At 39.4% G+C, this 12,075-nt stretch overlaps 1 long non-coding RNA gene across 1 annotated transcript in view; it reads left to right on the forward strand.

Moving 5' to 3' along the window:
* Positions 1 to 4,748: 4,748 nt before the first annotated feature.
* LOC132593745 (uncharacterized) overlaps positions 4,749 to 12,075 on the forward strand; it is a 410,506-nt gene continuing 403,179 nt past the window's right edge. The window contains exon 1 of the long non-coding RNA XR_009559553.1: positions 4,749 to 4,794. This is a non-coding gene — a long non-coding RNA (uncharacterized lncRNA). The remainder of the gene's footprint in view (positions 4,795 to 12,075) is intronic.

Below are 12,075 nucleotides of genomic sequence, written 5' to 3' on the forward strand. Positions count from 1 at the left end.
ACTTATTATTTTTATATTAACTCCTGATCCCTCCAGTTTCTCCTTTTTCTCTTGGATACTTTAATTTCTTTTATCATTTTGCTCAATACTTTGAAGTATATCTTGCATTTGCTCTTGTAGAGCATGAGTTAGGATCTTAATGATCATCTTCTCCTTTAATTTAACTAATAAATTTTCCACTGAGAGATCTTATTTTTATGCAAGTAAAGTCTTTTAAAACTGCTTTCAGAACTCTTATTAACCTTATTTTCTATTCAGGTTTCTGTCTATTTTCTCCAGCAGTTCTGTCTCACTGAGAACTTGTTTTGATTGTTCTGCCTGATCTTCCTCTGTCTGGTTGCTGGGATTTCTTAAATGGGTAGTTAGTTTTCCCCGTCTACTCTTTAGGACTCAGGCCTGGTTGTTGAAGTGTCTTTAATGGTGGGAATCCTACAGGAGGTGAAAAGAAAATGGATTTATGGTCCTGTAGGCCTGTAGTGCAAAGACAGATGCCAGCATTCTGCTGAGACACCTGGAAGAAACTTCGAGAAATCTTTACTCACTCAACTTAGAAGGGAGGGTTTATTCACCTATTCTTCCCTCTCTTGGCTTTGGAAGGGTTTGAACGACCTGCATATGCCTACTAGGTTGATGTCAACTTTGAGGAAGTGGAGGGCATAGTTGGGATCCACAAATCCCTGATGGACAAGCTCTTCCTTTTGTGTACCAACACGCATAAGTCCTGGCTACCAACTGTACTCTGCTGTTGATTGCCCAGTCCAGTGGAAGAGGGAATCCTTCACTAGCTCTATCTGAAGGGACTGTAAGGAGCCCAGACTCTCACTCACAGGTCTGAGCACCTGCCTGTTGGAGAAACAAGTAGTTTGTTCTGGGAGTGCTAAGATGGGGACTTCACTCAGGTCACATGTTCCCAGAACCCCTGGTATGTGTCTCTTATTGAAGGATTTTAAGCATAGAAGTGACATGGCCAGATTTGCATTTGAACAGGATTGTAACACTGGAGGCAGGGGAGCTAGTTACGAGTTTGTTGCAGGGGTCCAGGAGGGAAATGAAGGTGGTTTGGACTATGACGTTGGCACAGCAGACAGAAAAAAGTGACAGACTTGAGACTTGATGAGAAATCTTATTTAAGACTATAGGACAGATTGATTAATTGGAGATGGTGGCTAAGGAAGAAGCAGGAGTCAGTAATTAACATGCTCAATTAATTAGAATTCAGAAGACTATCAATCAAACTTAGATATGCAGAGAATCTGCATGAACCTTGGCAAAAGGAATATGAAAATTTAGGCAAAACAGTTTATCCTCAACGTTAAACAGGATCTGAATAAAAAAACTGTCAAATAGGAAAAAATAACATTGCTTTAGTTCATTTGCAAAATATTCATATAGCACCTAATATGTGCCAGTCACTGTGCTAGGGGCTAGAGATATAGCTCCGAGTACAACATTACCTTTCAGCAAGAGGCAACAAGATGATCTGAGATGCTTATGGCTGGTCTACCCTGTCAAAATTACTTGGCCACACAATTAGAAAGGGGAAGGGCTCAAAAAACCTTTTACAGTAGGGTATTACACTAGAATGGGAGAGAGGAAGCCTCTCAGATATTAATTTTGGTTTTTCCTCTTTTCAGTGAGGGCAATTCCAATTGCTTCACTGTATAGGAAGATATATCACTATGGAATCTCTAAGTATACATTCTGAAAGAAAGGCAAATGACCTTGAAGTCATCTAGAAGGGCTAGGGTAAGGCACCTTAGCACCACTTGAGGGGAGCTGACTGGCTCTTATCCAGTAGGTGGTACAGAGCTACTCTCAAGAAAGAACTGAGCTACCCTGGGTACTGGCTGGCAGACCCCTTGTACATGGTGGAGGTCTGAGGGCCATGGGCTCAACTATAGACTTGGCTCTTATTGGCACATCAGGGACTTGAGCATGTACATTCTGTGGACAGAAGATGTATACAGGGACCTCATGGTGACTCTCGGAAATGAAGGCACGAATTTTCTGTATTTCCAGATTCTTTCAGGCAACTGTTAATGTAAACAAGAAAAGAACAATCAAAGTTGCGTCATTGCATTTAGAACCCCACCCTGTCACACTGCTGAAGATGATCCTTAGTCATTAGAGCAAATATTCCTGAGAATCCACTCAATGGTTCTGGAAAGATGTAGCAATTTTCTGTTTGTGAGTTGTGATTTTTAATACACAGATAAGTGGGCATGAAACAGTCTCAAAACCAGCTGTGGCTGGAGAGGAAAAAGAGGGATGGTAGTGATTTTACCAGCAACATGAGAAGTGACTCTCCTGCCCACATGCCATAGACATTTATACTTCTGTTCCTTAATCCTCACTTCTTCCCCCTCCCCTACCATGTCACTCCTATGAGCTGTATAGACCAAAGCTGAAGACAGTGCCTCAAAGAATGTAAGAAGGCAGTAACCAGGGCACTGGGAAAAGATGGTTCAGGGAAGAAGAGAGATCCATCTCTCTGAGGGGTAAGGGAGTGAGTTGACTGTTGCCATGGTGGAGGCAGAGCCCAGCAGCAGCTCCAGCAGGGGACCTAGAGCCACTCATCATCTGAGAACTCCTCACCTCCCATTTCGCTCCCCTCCCACCCACTGCCCAGGCAGTGAGGAATATTGGCATGGCTATGTCAATAATGGGAATTTGAGTACCTTTCCAGTTTTGAAAGGTAATCTATAGAATTATATTTTTGTTCTCAAAATATTGGTAAATTGGTAAACATCTTTGTAGTATTTTTATAGATTATTTAGAGAGATTGTAGATTAAATGTTCACAAATTCTCCTTATAGTAGATATTCTACTGTGCGAGTCCTAAGCTAGAGTCCAGGGGACAGGGCACACAGTTGATCTACTCTGTCTCTCATCCATGTGGTATCTCTTTCATATTTCTGTGGTATTTTTCTTGTCTTATCTCCTCCATGGGTAAGTAGGTCTGATTAGAGCTTGGCCCCCTGCATAAGTCTGGCTAAGTCCCTCTCTCTACTTTATAGACTGAGTCATTTTAAGGCCATGAGAAAAGGAGGAAGAAGCTCTTCTTAGGTGTTGAAGCCTAGATTCTAGCCTAGTTTACCAGAGAACCTATCGTGTGCTTGCTCTGCTATTAATAAAGTACTGCTTCATTTCCTTTTGTTGGACATGAAGTGTATATCCCCCGCAAGTCCAGAACTCTAAACAGGGTCTGTTATTCGTGCTCAGATGTAGCCAAGATATGTTACCAGCAAACATGCTTCAAGAGTGCTAAGGGGACAAATGCTTCCCTTTTTAGAAAGAGTCCCCCTTCCAAAAAACTACAGAAACTGGAGGAACAAAATCATGTACACTTCCCTATGATTTTAAACTTGTGGACCAAACCTGGAAGATTTATTTTCATCTGTTGAGTAGCAACACCAAAACATGGGAACACAGTGATTCTAGAACCATATTTCTCCAAATACATTCCAAGGAATCCTAGTTCTGCAAGCTATTGGTGGATGTACAGAGAATTTCACAGTCAAATAAATTTTGGAAATTACACTTTAGATAGATGTAAATAGGTTTCTTCACTGAAGGACTTTTGAGAGCCTTTGACATGCAAGTAGGCCTAGTGAATCTCCAAGAGGAAGATAGGACAGGAATCTTCTGACAAACTGATTGGACCACAGAATCAGTCTCCTCCCTGCCTCAACACACACTTATTTTATTTGCTGAGGACATCTCACAGGAAGAAAGGCAACTCTAGATTTGGAGTAGAATGCTAAAGAGGATGGCAAATTCCTCAAGAATAGGAACACTTTTCTGTTTTGTCAACCTACTTTCCCCATCAGCTCTGAGGGATTTAGTCATTAGAGCAAATATTCCTTAGAATCCACTCAATGGTTCTGGAAAGATGTAGATATAATAGCATTACTGTCTTGAATCAGTGTCTTAGGGATAACCTGGCCTACATCCTGAAGTGTCCTTATCTAGTTGAGAAACATACCTTCTTTCTTCTGCTTTTGCAAGGTGCTCTTAACCATTCATGGTGACATTCTTGCATTTTTGCAGTTCTTTTCCAAGCAATTCTTTCAACATTACCTCATTTTAACCTATTGGGTAATTTATTTTTAGCCTCAAATCCAATTAATTCCAAAGGTGTTAGGGGAACCTGATCCAAACATTTGTCTATTTAACCCTTTCTTAGAGGAAATACTGCATTTTCCCTATTCTGTACATAATTGCTGCTCTGTAACCATGGCTAATTAAGGAGGAAGGGACATAAAATTCATGTGACAGGGTTGTGACACCACAGAGGTCACAAGATATTTTAGGGAAGACTAAAAGTTGGAGAGGTAAAGATAACAATAAAAAATGTGTTTCTAATTTAACATGTTCACAATAGTTTACACATGAGGCTGCAACTAGAACATGTTGGAAACAGAATAAGTAAAATAAAAACTTGAAAAACAATCTCAGTTTGTGGATTGAAGCATTTTAGGGGAAATATTTGCTTTAAATTAATTCCAAGTCCCCACAATGAAGTATGGATCTTTTCTCCATTTCTCTGTGGTGGGTGTGGTGGGTATATGGACCAGAGGAAAACATATCAAAAGAGCTTTGAAGTGTTTCGATTCAAACCAACCCTCCGTGGAAAGGCTGAGGGAGAGGGGTGTGAAATAACTCACTATTTGGCAAATTCTCAAGATAGTTTTTCTTTCATCTTTTTTTTTCCTTCTCTCCCAGGTTCTTAATTCTGAGACAGGAATGATAAAGGGGCCCACAGTGCCTGCTCTTGGAACCAAATTCTAAAATGTGAGTGTTCAGAATCTTTTAAAAACGCTTGATCAATTAGATCGATTTTAGTGGCTCAGGCAGTGAGGACGAAGCTGGGGGAGTCATGGGATCGCTGTCACCACGACCAGAGCAGGTGCTGTGCCTGCAGAGGGCAGAGATAGAAACACTTCGGCAAGAAGGTTGGCTAGGAAGGGTTTGTACCAGGAAGACGCCCTTTCCTCCCTCCCTCCCTCCCACCCTTCTTCTGTCCTTTCTTCCTTCCTTTCTCTTCTTTCCCTCCTTTTTCTTTCTTCCATTCTTCTTTTTTTTCCTAGGACAAAGAAAGCAATCCACAATTCTTTATCCAAAAGTCTGAGTCAAGGCCTGTTTTAGAATTCAGAATATTTCAGATTTTAGAAAGGTAATTCAGTGTATATATTGTGTAGTATGTATACCCCCCCCACCCCCCCACCCCCCACAAGGTCTGAGGAAGCACTCTGTAATTACTTTCACTTTAATGCATGAATATCATGACTCAATAGGATAAATACAGACTATGAAGAGCTTCATGTTTGGCTAGGTCACATTTTGCACTCGCCAAATCTTTTGATTTTCACAGCTTTTGGATTTTGACATCTTGGATAATGGCACGTGGACTTTTAAAAATCAACTTTGTTGAGGTGTAACGTACATACTGGTAGGAAGTATCCATTTTACTGGTAGGAAGTATGCATTTTACAGGTACAGTTTGATGAGTTTTGACATGTATACTCACTCACAAGCAAGATACAGACCATTTCTATCACCCCCCCCCAAATTTTCCTCATGCCCTCCTACTCCAGGCCCTGGGCAACCAACTGCATTTTTTCACCGTAGACTAGATTTGTCTTTTTTAGAATTTCCTGTAAATGAAATCATAAGTATTTACTCGCTTTCTGTCTGGCTTCTTTTTGTCGGCTTAATATTTGGAGATTCATCCATGTTGGTACATATGTCAGTAGTCTGTTCCTTCCTGTTGTTGAATAGTATTCCTTTGCACTGAACTACCATAGTTCATCTGCTTACCTGTCAGTGGGCATTTGCACTGTAGAAACAATGCAAAGGTTTTGGCTATTATGAGTAAAAGTTCTATGAAGATTTGTGTACAAATTACTCAAACAATTTATTTGGATAAATACCTAAGAATAGAATTGCTTGATCAGATAATAAGTGTATACTGTACTTTTCTTAAAGGGTACTTGATGGAGGTTCAAGAGAGGTTAAAATAACTTGCTCAGAGTTACACCTAATGAGCTGCTCAGTAGAAAAGATAGGATTTTAAAGTAGGTCTCCTGAATAATAATAATAATAATAATAATAGCTTCCATTTATTGAATACTTAACCCATATCTTGGCTATTGTAAATAATGCTACAATGAACATTGGGTGCATGTATCTTTTTGAATTAGTGTTTTCATTTTCTTCAAATATATATACCCAGAAGTGGAATTGCTAGATCTTATGGTAGTTCTATTTTTAGTTTTTTTAGGAACCTCCATACTATTTTTCATAGTGACTGCACCATTTTACATTCCTACCAAAAGTGTACTAGGGTTCACTTTTCTCTACATCCTCACCAACATTTGTTATTTCTTGTGTTTTTGATGATAGCCATTCTGACAGGTATGAGGTGATATCTCATTGTAATTTTGATTTGCATTTCTCTGATGCCTAGCGATGTTGCGCAGCTTTTCACATGCCTGTTGGCCATCTATCTGTCTGCTTTGGAAAAATGTCTATTTAGGTTTTCTGCTTATTATTAAATTTTTTTTTAATATTGAATTGTATGAGCTATTTATATATTTTGGATGTCAACCCTTTATCCATCATATCATTTGTGAATATTGCCTCCCATGAACTAGGTTGTCTTTTCATTTTGTCAATGGTTTCCTTTGCTGTAAAAAAGCTGTTTCAGGTCCCATTTGTTTATCTTTGCTTTTCCTTTGCCTTGAGAGACAGATCCAAAAAAATATTGCTATGGTTTATATTAAAGGGTATGCTGCCTGTGTTTTCTTCTAGGACTTTTATGATTTCCAGTCTTACATTTAGGTCTTTAATCCATTTTGAGTTTATTTTTGTATAAGGAAGTCAATTTCTAATCCCTGCTTTCCTTCCATTTGTATTTGTTTTCTTCTAACACTCCCTGAGAACTCACTTACGCTCCTGTACATCCCTCAGTATGCTCTTACTCTGGTGGATTGTCCCAGAGTGTAAAATTCTCTGTGGCCAAAGTAATAATAAGAAAAATTGATTTTGGAGAAGGCTCCTTTAAAGACCAATCAAAGTATCTCAGTTTGATTGGACTTTTTGTCTTTCCCTGTTTTGTGCATAGTTCTGTTTAGGATGGGGCTGGATCTTTACTGGGATGTTCTGAGTTCAGAACACCAAAATGCTGTACTTACTAATTCTGAATCTTCTAAATGTATATTTAATCTTTTAAATGGAATGTTTTCTGGGACTACTAAATTTTTCAAGATACATTGGCTAACACCCACAGATAAAAGATATGCATGAATTCTTTTGAATTTGGCATGTTATTGCATAAGGTAGTAAAAGCCTATTTTCTCACATAGTGTAATGAAATATTTACTCTGATAACATTCAGTCTTCATCATATTTCAACTTACAACGTTTTTAAGATTTTCTATTTACCATTACAAATATATTTTCAAATGTATGATGAAAATTTTAGATTTCAGCTTAAAAGATGTGAAGGGATACATAGTTTATTGAAGTTATTTTAGGGGATATGTGAGCAAGAAAGCCTGAAGACTGCTGATGTGAGGGACCATGATAGAATGGCCAGCACTGCCTGACCTTGGGAGAGGTCCTTGGTGGAAGTGATTCACCTGGTGACTTGCCATGCACTTGTATATAGACAGGTGATTCAATGATTCAGTGAGAAAACAATGACAAATAGTTTGGTAAGTCTTTGAGAAAGGAAGTACAGGATGTGTGAGAGCACTAGTCAGCCACCCCCTCCAGACATGAAAACCACAGTTTGACGTTCCAGGCAGCATTCTAGAACAGATTATCAAAGGACTGATTTGGAAATAATGAAGTAGTGATCATTGGGACTTCCGATATCTTCAGCAAGTCACCATCACTAACCTTGTTTCCTTCCTCGACAGGGGATAGATTTGAAGGTCATTCACTCATTCAGCAAAACCAAACGAAGAAAGTATTTTTAACACCTATTATGCACCAGAAACAGTTATAGGCACTAGATATACAGCAGTGAATAAAAGAGTAAAAATCTCTGTTTCCATGGAACTTACATTTTAGTAGTGGATAAAGACAAAAGACAAGATAAGTAAGTAAAATATTTAGTATGTTAGAGATTGATAAATTGTAAGACTTAAGCAGAGTAGAGGGATTTGAGGTGTGTTTTTGCAGGAAATTGCAATTTTGCTGGTGTGACCAGGCAAATTCTCACTTATAAGGTGACTGTGAAGTAAAGATCAAGAAGTCAAGACAGTGATCACTATGTGACCATCCAGGGGAAGAGTGTTTGAGGTCAAATGGCAAGTGCGTTGGAATAGCAAGTGCAAAGGCCCTGAGGCAGGAATACTAGAGAAACAGTGAGGCTGCTGGTGGGGGCTGAACAGAGCAAGCAAAGCTGGAAATAGAGGTGAAGTGAAAAATGTAGCCAAGGGCCAGATCATACTGGGTCTTTGATCGTTGCTAGACCTTTGGTATTAACTCTGAGTGAGGTAAGTTTTGAGTAATGAAGAGGAATGAGGAGTGATGAGACTTGACATATTTACAGGAGCACTCTGACTGAGAGTTGGGTACAGACTGAGAGGGCAAGGGTGGGAAAAGGTGAAAGATGCTGCTGTCTTGTACCTGGATGGTGGCAGTGGAGATGCTGAAAGTGATCAGATTCTGAATATATTTTGATGTTAGAGCTGCAGGATTAGCTGACCAACTGGGTGTAGAATGTGAGATAGAGCAGTCAACTGTAATGCCAAGGTTCTTAGCCTGAGGGGATAGAAGAATGAGTTTTCATTTCTTGAGATTGGAAATCTGCAGGAAGAGCTAGTTTATACTGTTGGTGGTGGTAGTGCAGTTATCAGAAGCTCAGTATTCAACACATTAAGTTTGGAAACCTTATTAGACATTCAAATGGAGATGCCCAGTAGACAGTCAGATATTCAGACCTGTTGTTCAGGGGAGAGCTGGGCTGTGAGCATCGGCCAATGCTGCCCAAGCCATGAGTCTGGATGAGATCATCTCGGAGTAGGTGTGGTTAGAAAAGAAACGGAGTCCAAGAACTGAGTTCTGGGATACTTCAAAATTCAGATGTCAAGGAAATGAAGAGGAACTGGAGAAAACATAGCCAGAAATGTAAAAGGAAAAGCCAAGTGGGTATGGTGTCCTGGAAACCAAATGAAGAAAGTGTTTAAAGGAGGAGTGGGAGCTCAGGGAAAGGCAATAAACATAGAGTAGCTGGATTTCAGTAAAGCATGTGGCGAAGTCTAATAAAATCCTATCAACAAGGAAAACAACCAAACTGGGTGGAAAAAAGTAAATGGGATTTTTAGCTAGCTGCCCAGTTGTATTCAAAGATCCTGATTAATGGAATATTATTAATTCAGGCAATATGTCTTAAAATTGCAAAATCCTTGGCCCTAATTAGTAAACTTGGAAACTCCTGAAGTTCTTGCAGTTTTTTAAGGGAGAACCAATATGTTTTTCAATATTAAATTGTATGGTGATATGTAATATGCTTTTCAACCCTACACATTCTCCAAGCCTCCAACATGTGGATTCTGATAAACCTCCGAGGGAGTCCTACCCTGCTTTTGAATTGGGGGTCTTTAAGTGCCTTAGGATTCTGTTCTCAACCCAGATTTTTCAAAATTAAAAAAATTAAATCAACGTTTTTTTATTTTAGTTTAGTTTTTTTTTTTTAATTTTTAATTTTTTGCGGTACGTGGGCCTCTCACTGCTGTGGCCTCTCCCGTTGCAGAGCACAGGCTCTGGACGCGCAGGCTCAGCGGCCATGGCTTACGGGCCCAGCTGCTCCGTGGCATGTGGGATCCTCCCGGACCAGGGCATGAACCCCTGTCCCCTGCATCGGCAGGCGGACTCTCAACCACTGCGCCTCCAGGGAAGCCCTAAGTCAACGTTTTTGATGGCAGCATAGAGCAAATCATTACATTTATGAATGTTTTACAGCTTTAACATCACATAATGAGATCTGTATTCAAAAAGAACCTGAATAAGCATTGATGATTTTTTGGCAATTTTGGAGTACAATTTGATGTCTGAAGGCTGGAATATTGAAAATGTAATCTTGACTTAAAAAATTAAAGAAGCAGACTACACACAACAGACCACTTGAGTTTGAAGTCAAGTATGGGTAAGAATCAGGAGTGAATAATTAAAAGGATGGTTTGTAACCATTTGAAAAGGAGACAGCATGACTTAGCAGGTCATGCTGCCCTCATTCTATCCCAGAGTACAGTTCCTACACTGGCAGAACAGGGAACTGTAATTTTTGAAGTTCTGCCTTTGACAATAATCTATCATCATATCACTGAAGCATCATCAAAGAGTCTAAAGTAGAGTAATGTAGTCACAAAGGCACATGATTTATAGTCAGAGGACCTGGATTTGGGTCTTAGCTGTACAACTTATTTATGTGGTACAGGAAAAATTTACCTACCCTCTGTAAATCTTAGTTTCTTCATCTGAAAATGACATAAATAATATCTTTATTACACCTTGCTCTCAGGTTCAAATGAGCTATATAGATGAAACAATTTCTAAAGCATAAAGTACTAATTAAACATCAGTTATTCTATATTGGAGAACTGTTGCTCAAATGGTAGCAGCTACCAAAAGTGGTGATGAGATCTTGGCTGAATTACAGAAAGAATAGAGAAGAGAAGAGAAAGAGAAATGACAGTCAGTTTTGTCTCTGCCCTGTAACAATTATACAAGGAATTCTATATTCAGGTCTATATTTTTAGAGGGACATAGGCAAATTAAATTGCAACTAGAGCACCTCATTAGAATATTGAGAAGATTGGAAAAATACCCCATGAGGAATATTTTAAGGGACTGAGAAGACTTGGTGGTATGATGATACGGATGAGATAAACATCTTCAAATAGCAAAGGAATGTTAGGTGGTGGAAGGATTTGGTTTGTTCTGTTTGGTCTCAAGGGTTAGCAATAGGACAGAATGGATGAAGCCTGACCCCTAATTACAGCATAAATGGCAGTGGCGATTTTCCCTTTTATTTCTGTGGACTTGTTTGATTCCTGTTCACTGATGTCCTTTTAGAGGCCAGGGCCTTTAATAAAGAGTGACTTACTCAAGGTCATCCATCTGTTCACCAGAAACACACGCTCTGCACAACCACTGCCTGGATAGAGTCATGCCCTCTCAGGCTGCTCCTCTGACACTTGAATGCTTAAGTGTGGAAAGAGTGCATTTTTCCTCCTAGTTTTCTAGGACATGATTCTACTGTGAGTAGTACTTCACAGTGAAATGACTATGATATTTAAAATTGCTGTTTGGTTGAATGGATGAAGCCAGACTCCTAGTCACAGAGAGAAACAGCTTTTTGATTAGAGCTATGCATGGCTACAGCAGGACTGGAGAAATCCCCGTCAGCAGAGGCTTTCCAGCTATGGACTGGATGACTACCTGGCAGGGAAGAGGATTCATGAATCAATGGGTAGTCTGGCACAATGACCTCTTACTGCCCTCTGACCTCATGAGTCCATCATTCCATGACAGTCTTATTTATCTTTCTGTGTATCCCTGTACCATATGATATTCACAGTAATAGCATGCCATAATATGTTATGACTGTGTTTCCCATATTATTTAATCCTGGATTAAAAAACATCATTTAAACTGATATGTACCCGTTAATTTTTCTGACACTCTGCCTTGGCTCCCTGGCACTTGTTATGACCATTCATGTGCCTTAGAAACAGCAGATCCCAGAGAAACTTCATATGTGACAGGATTTTCCAATGGCATTTAGTCTTTATCCCAAATGAAGGAATGACTTTGATCTGTCAACTGCGAAAAGTAAACTGGGCATGACCTTCACTCATCACCAATCATCTCACTTAATGACATTTGTTAACTTTATTCTGATATTAGATCATGGTCTTTCTTTGTTCTGTCAGGTTTTTTTTTTTCATCCGAAGTCTAATTATTTCCATTTATATGTATGTGGAAAGCTCGGAAGTCTGAGTAGTGAATGTGGAGTTTATCCCTGTGTGGCTCAAACTTTGAAGACAATTCGTGTATTTG

The sequence above is a fragment of the Globicephala melas genome, chromosome 17, assembly GCF_963455315.2.
Source record: "Globicephala melas chromosome 17, mGloMel1.2, whole genome shotgun sequence".
NCBI lineage: Eukaryota > Metazoa > Chordata > Mammalia > Artiodactyla > Delphinidae > Globicephala > Globicephala melas.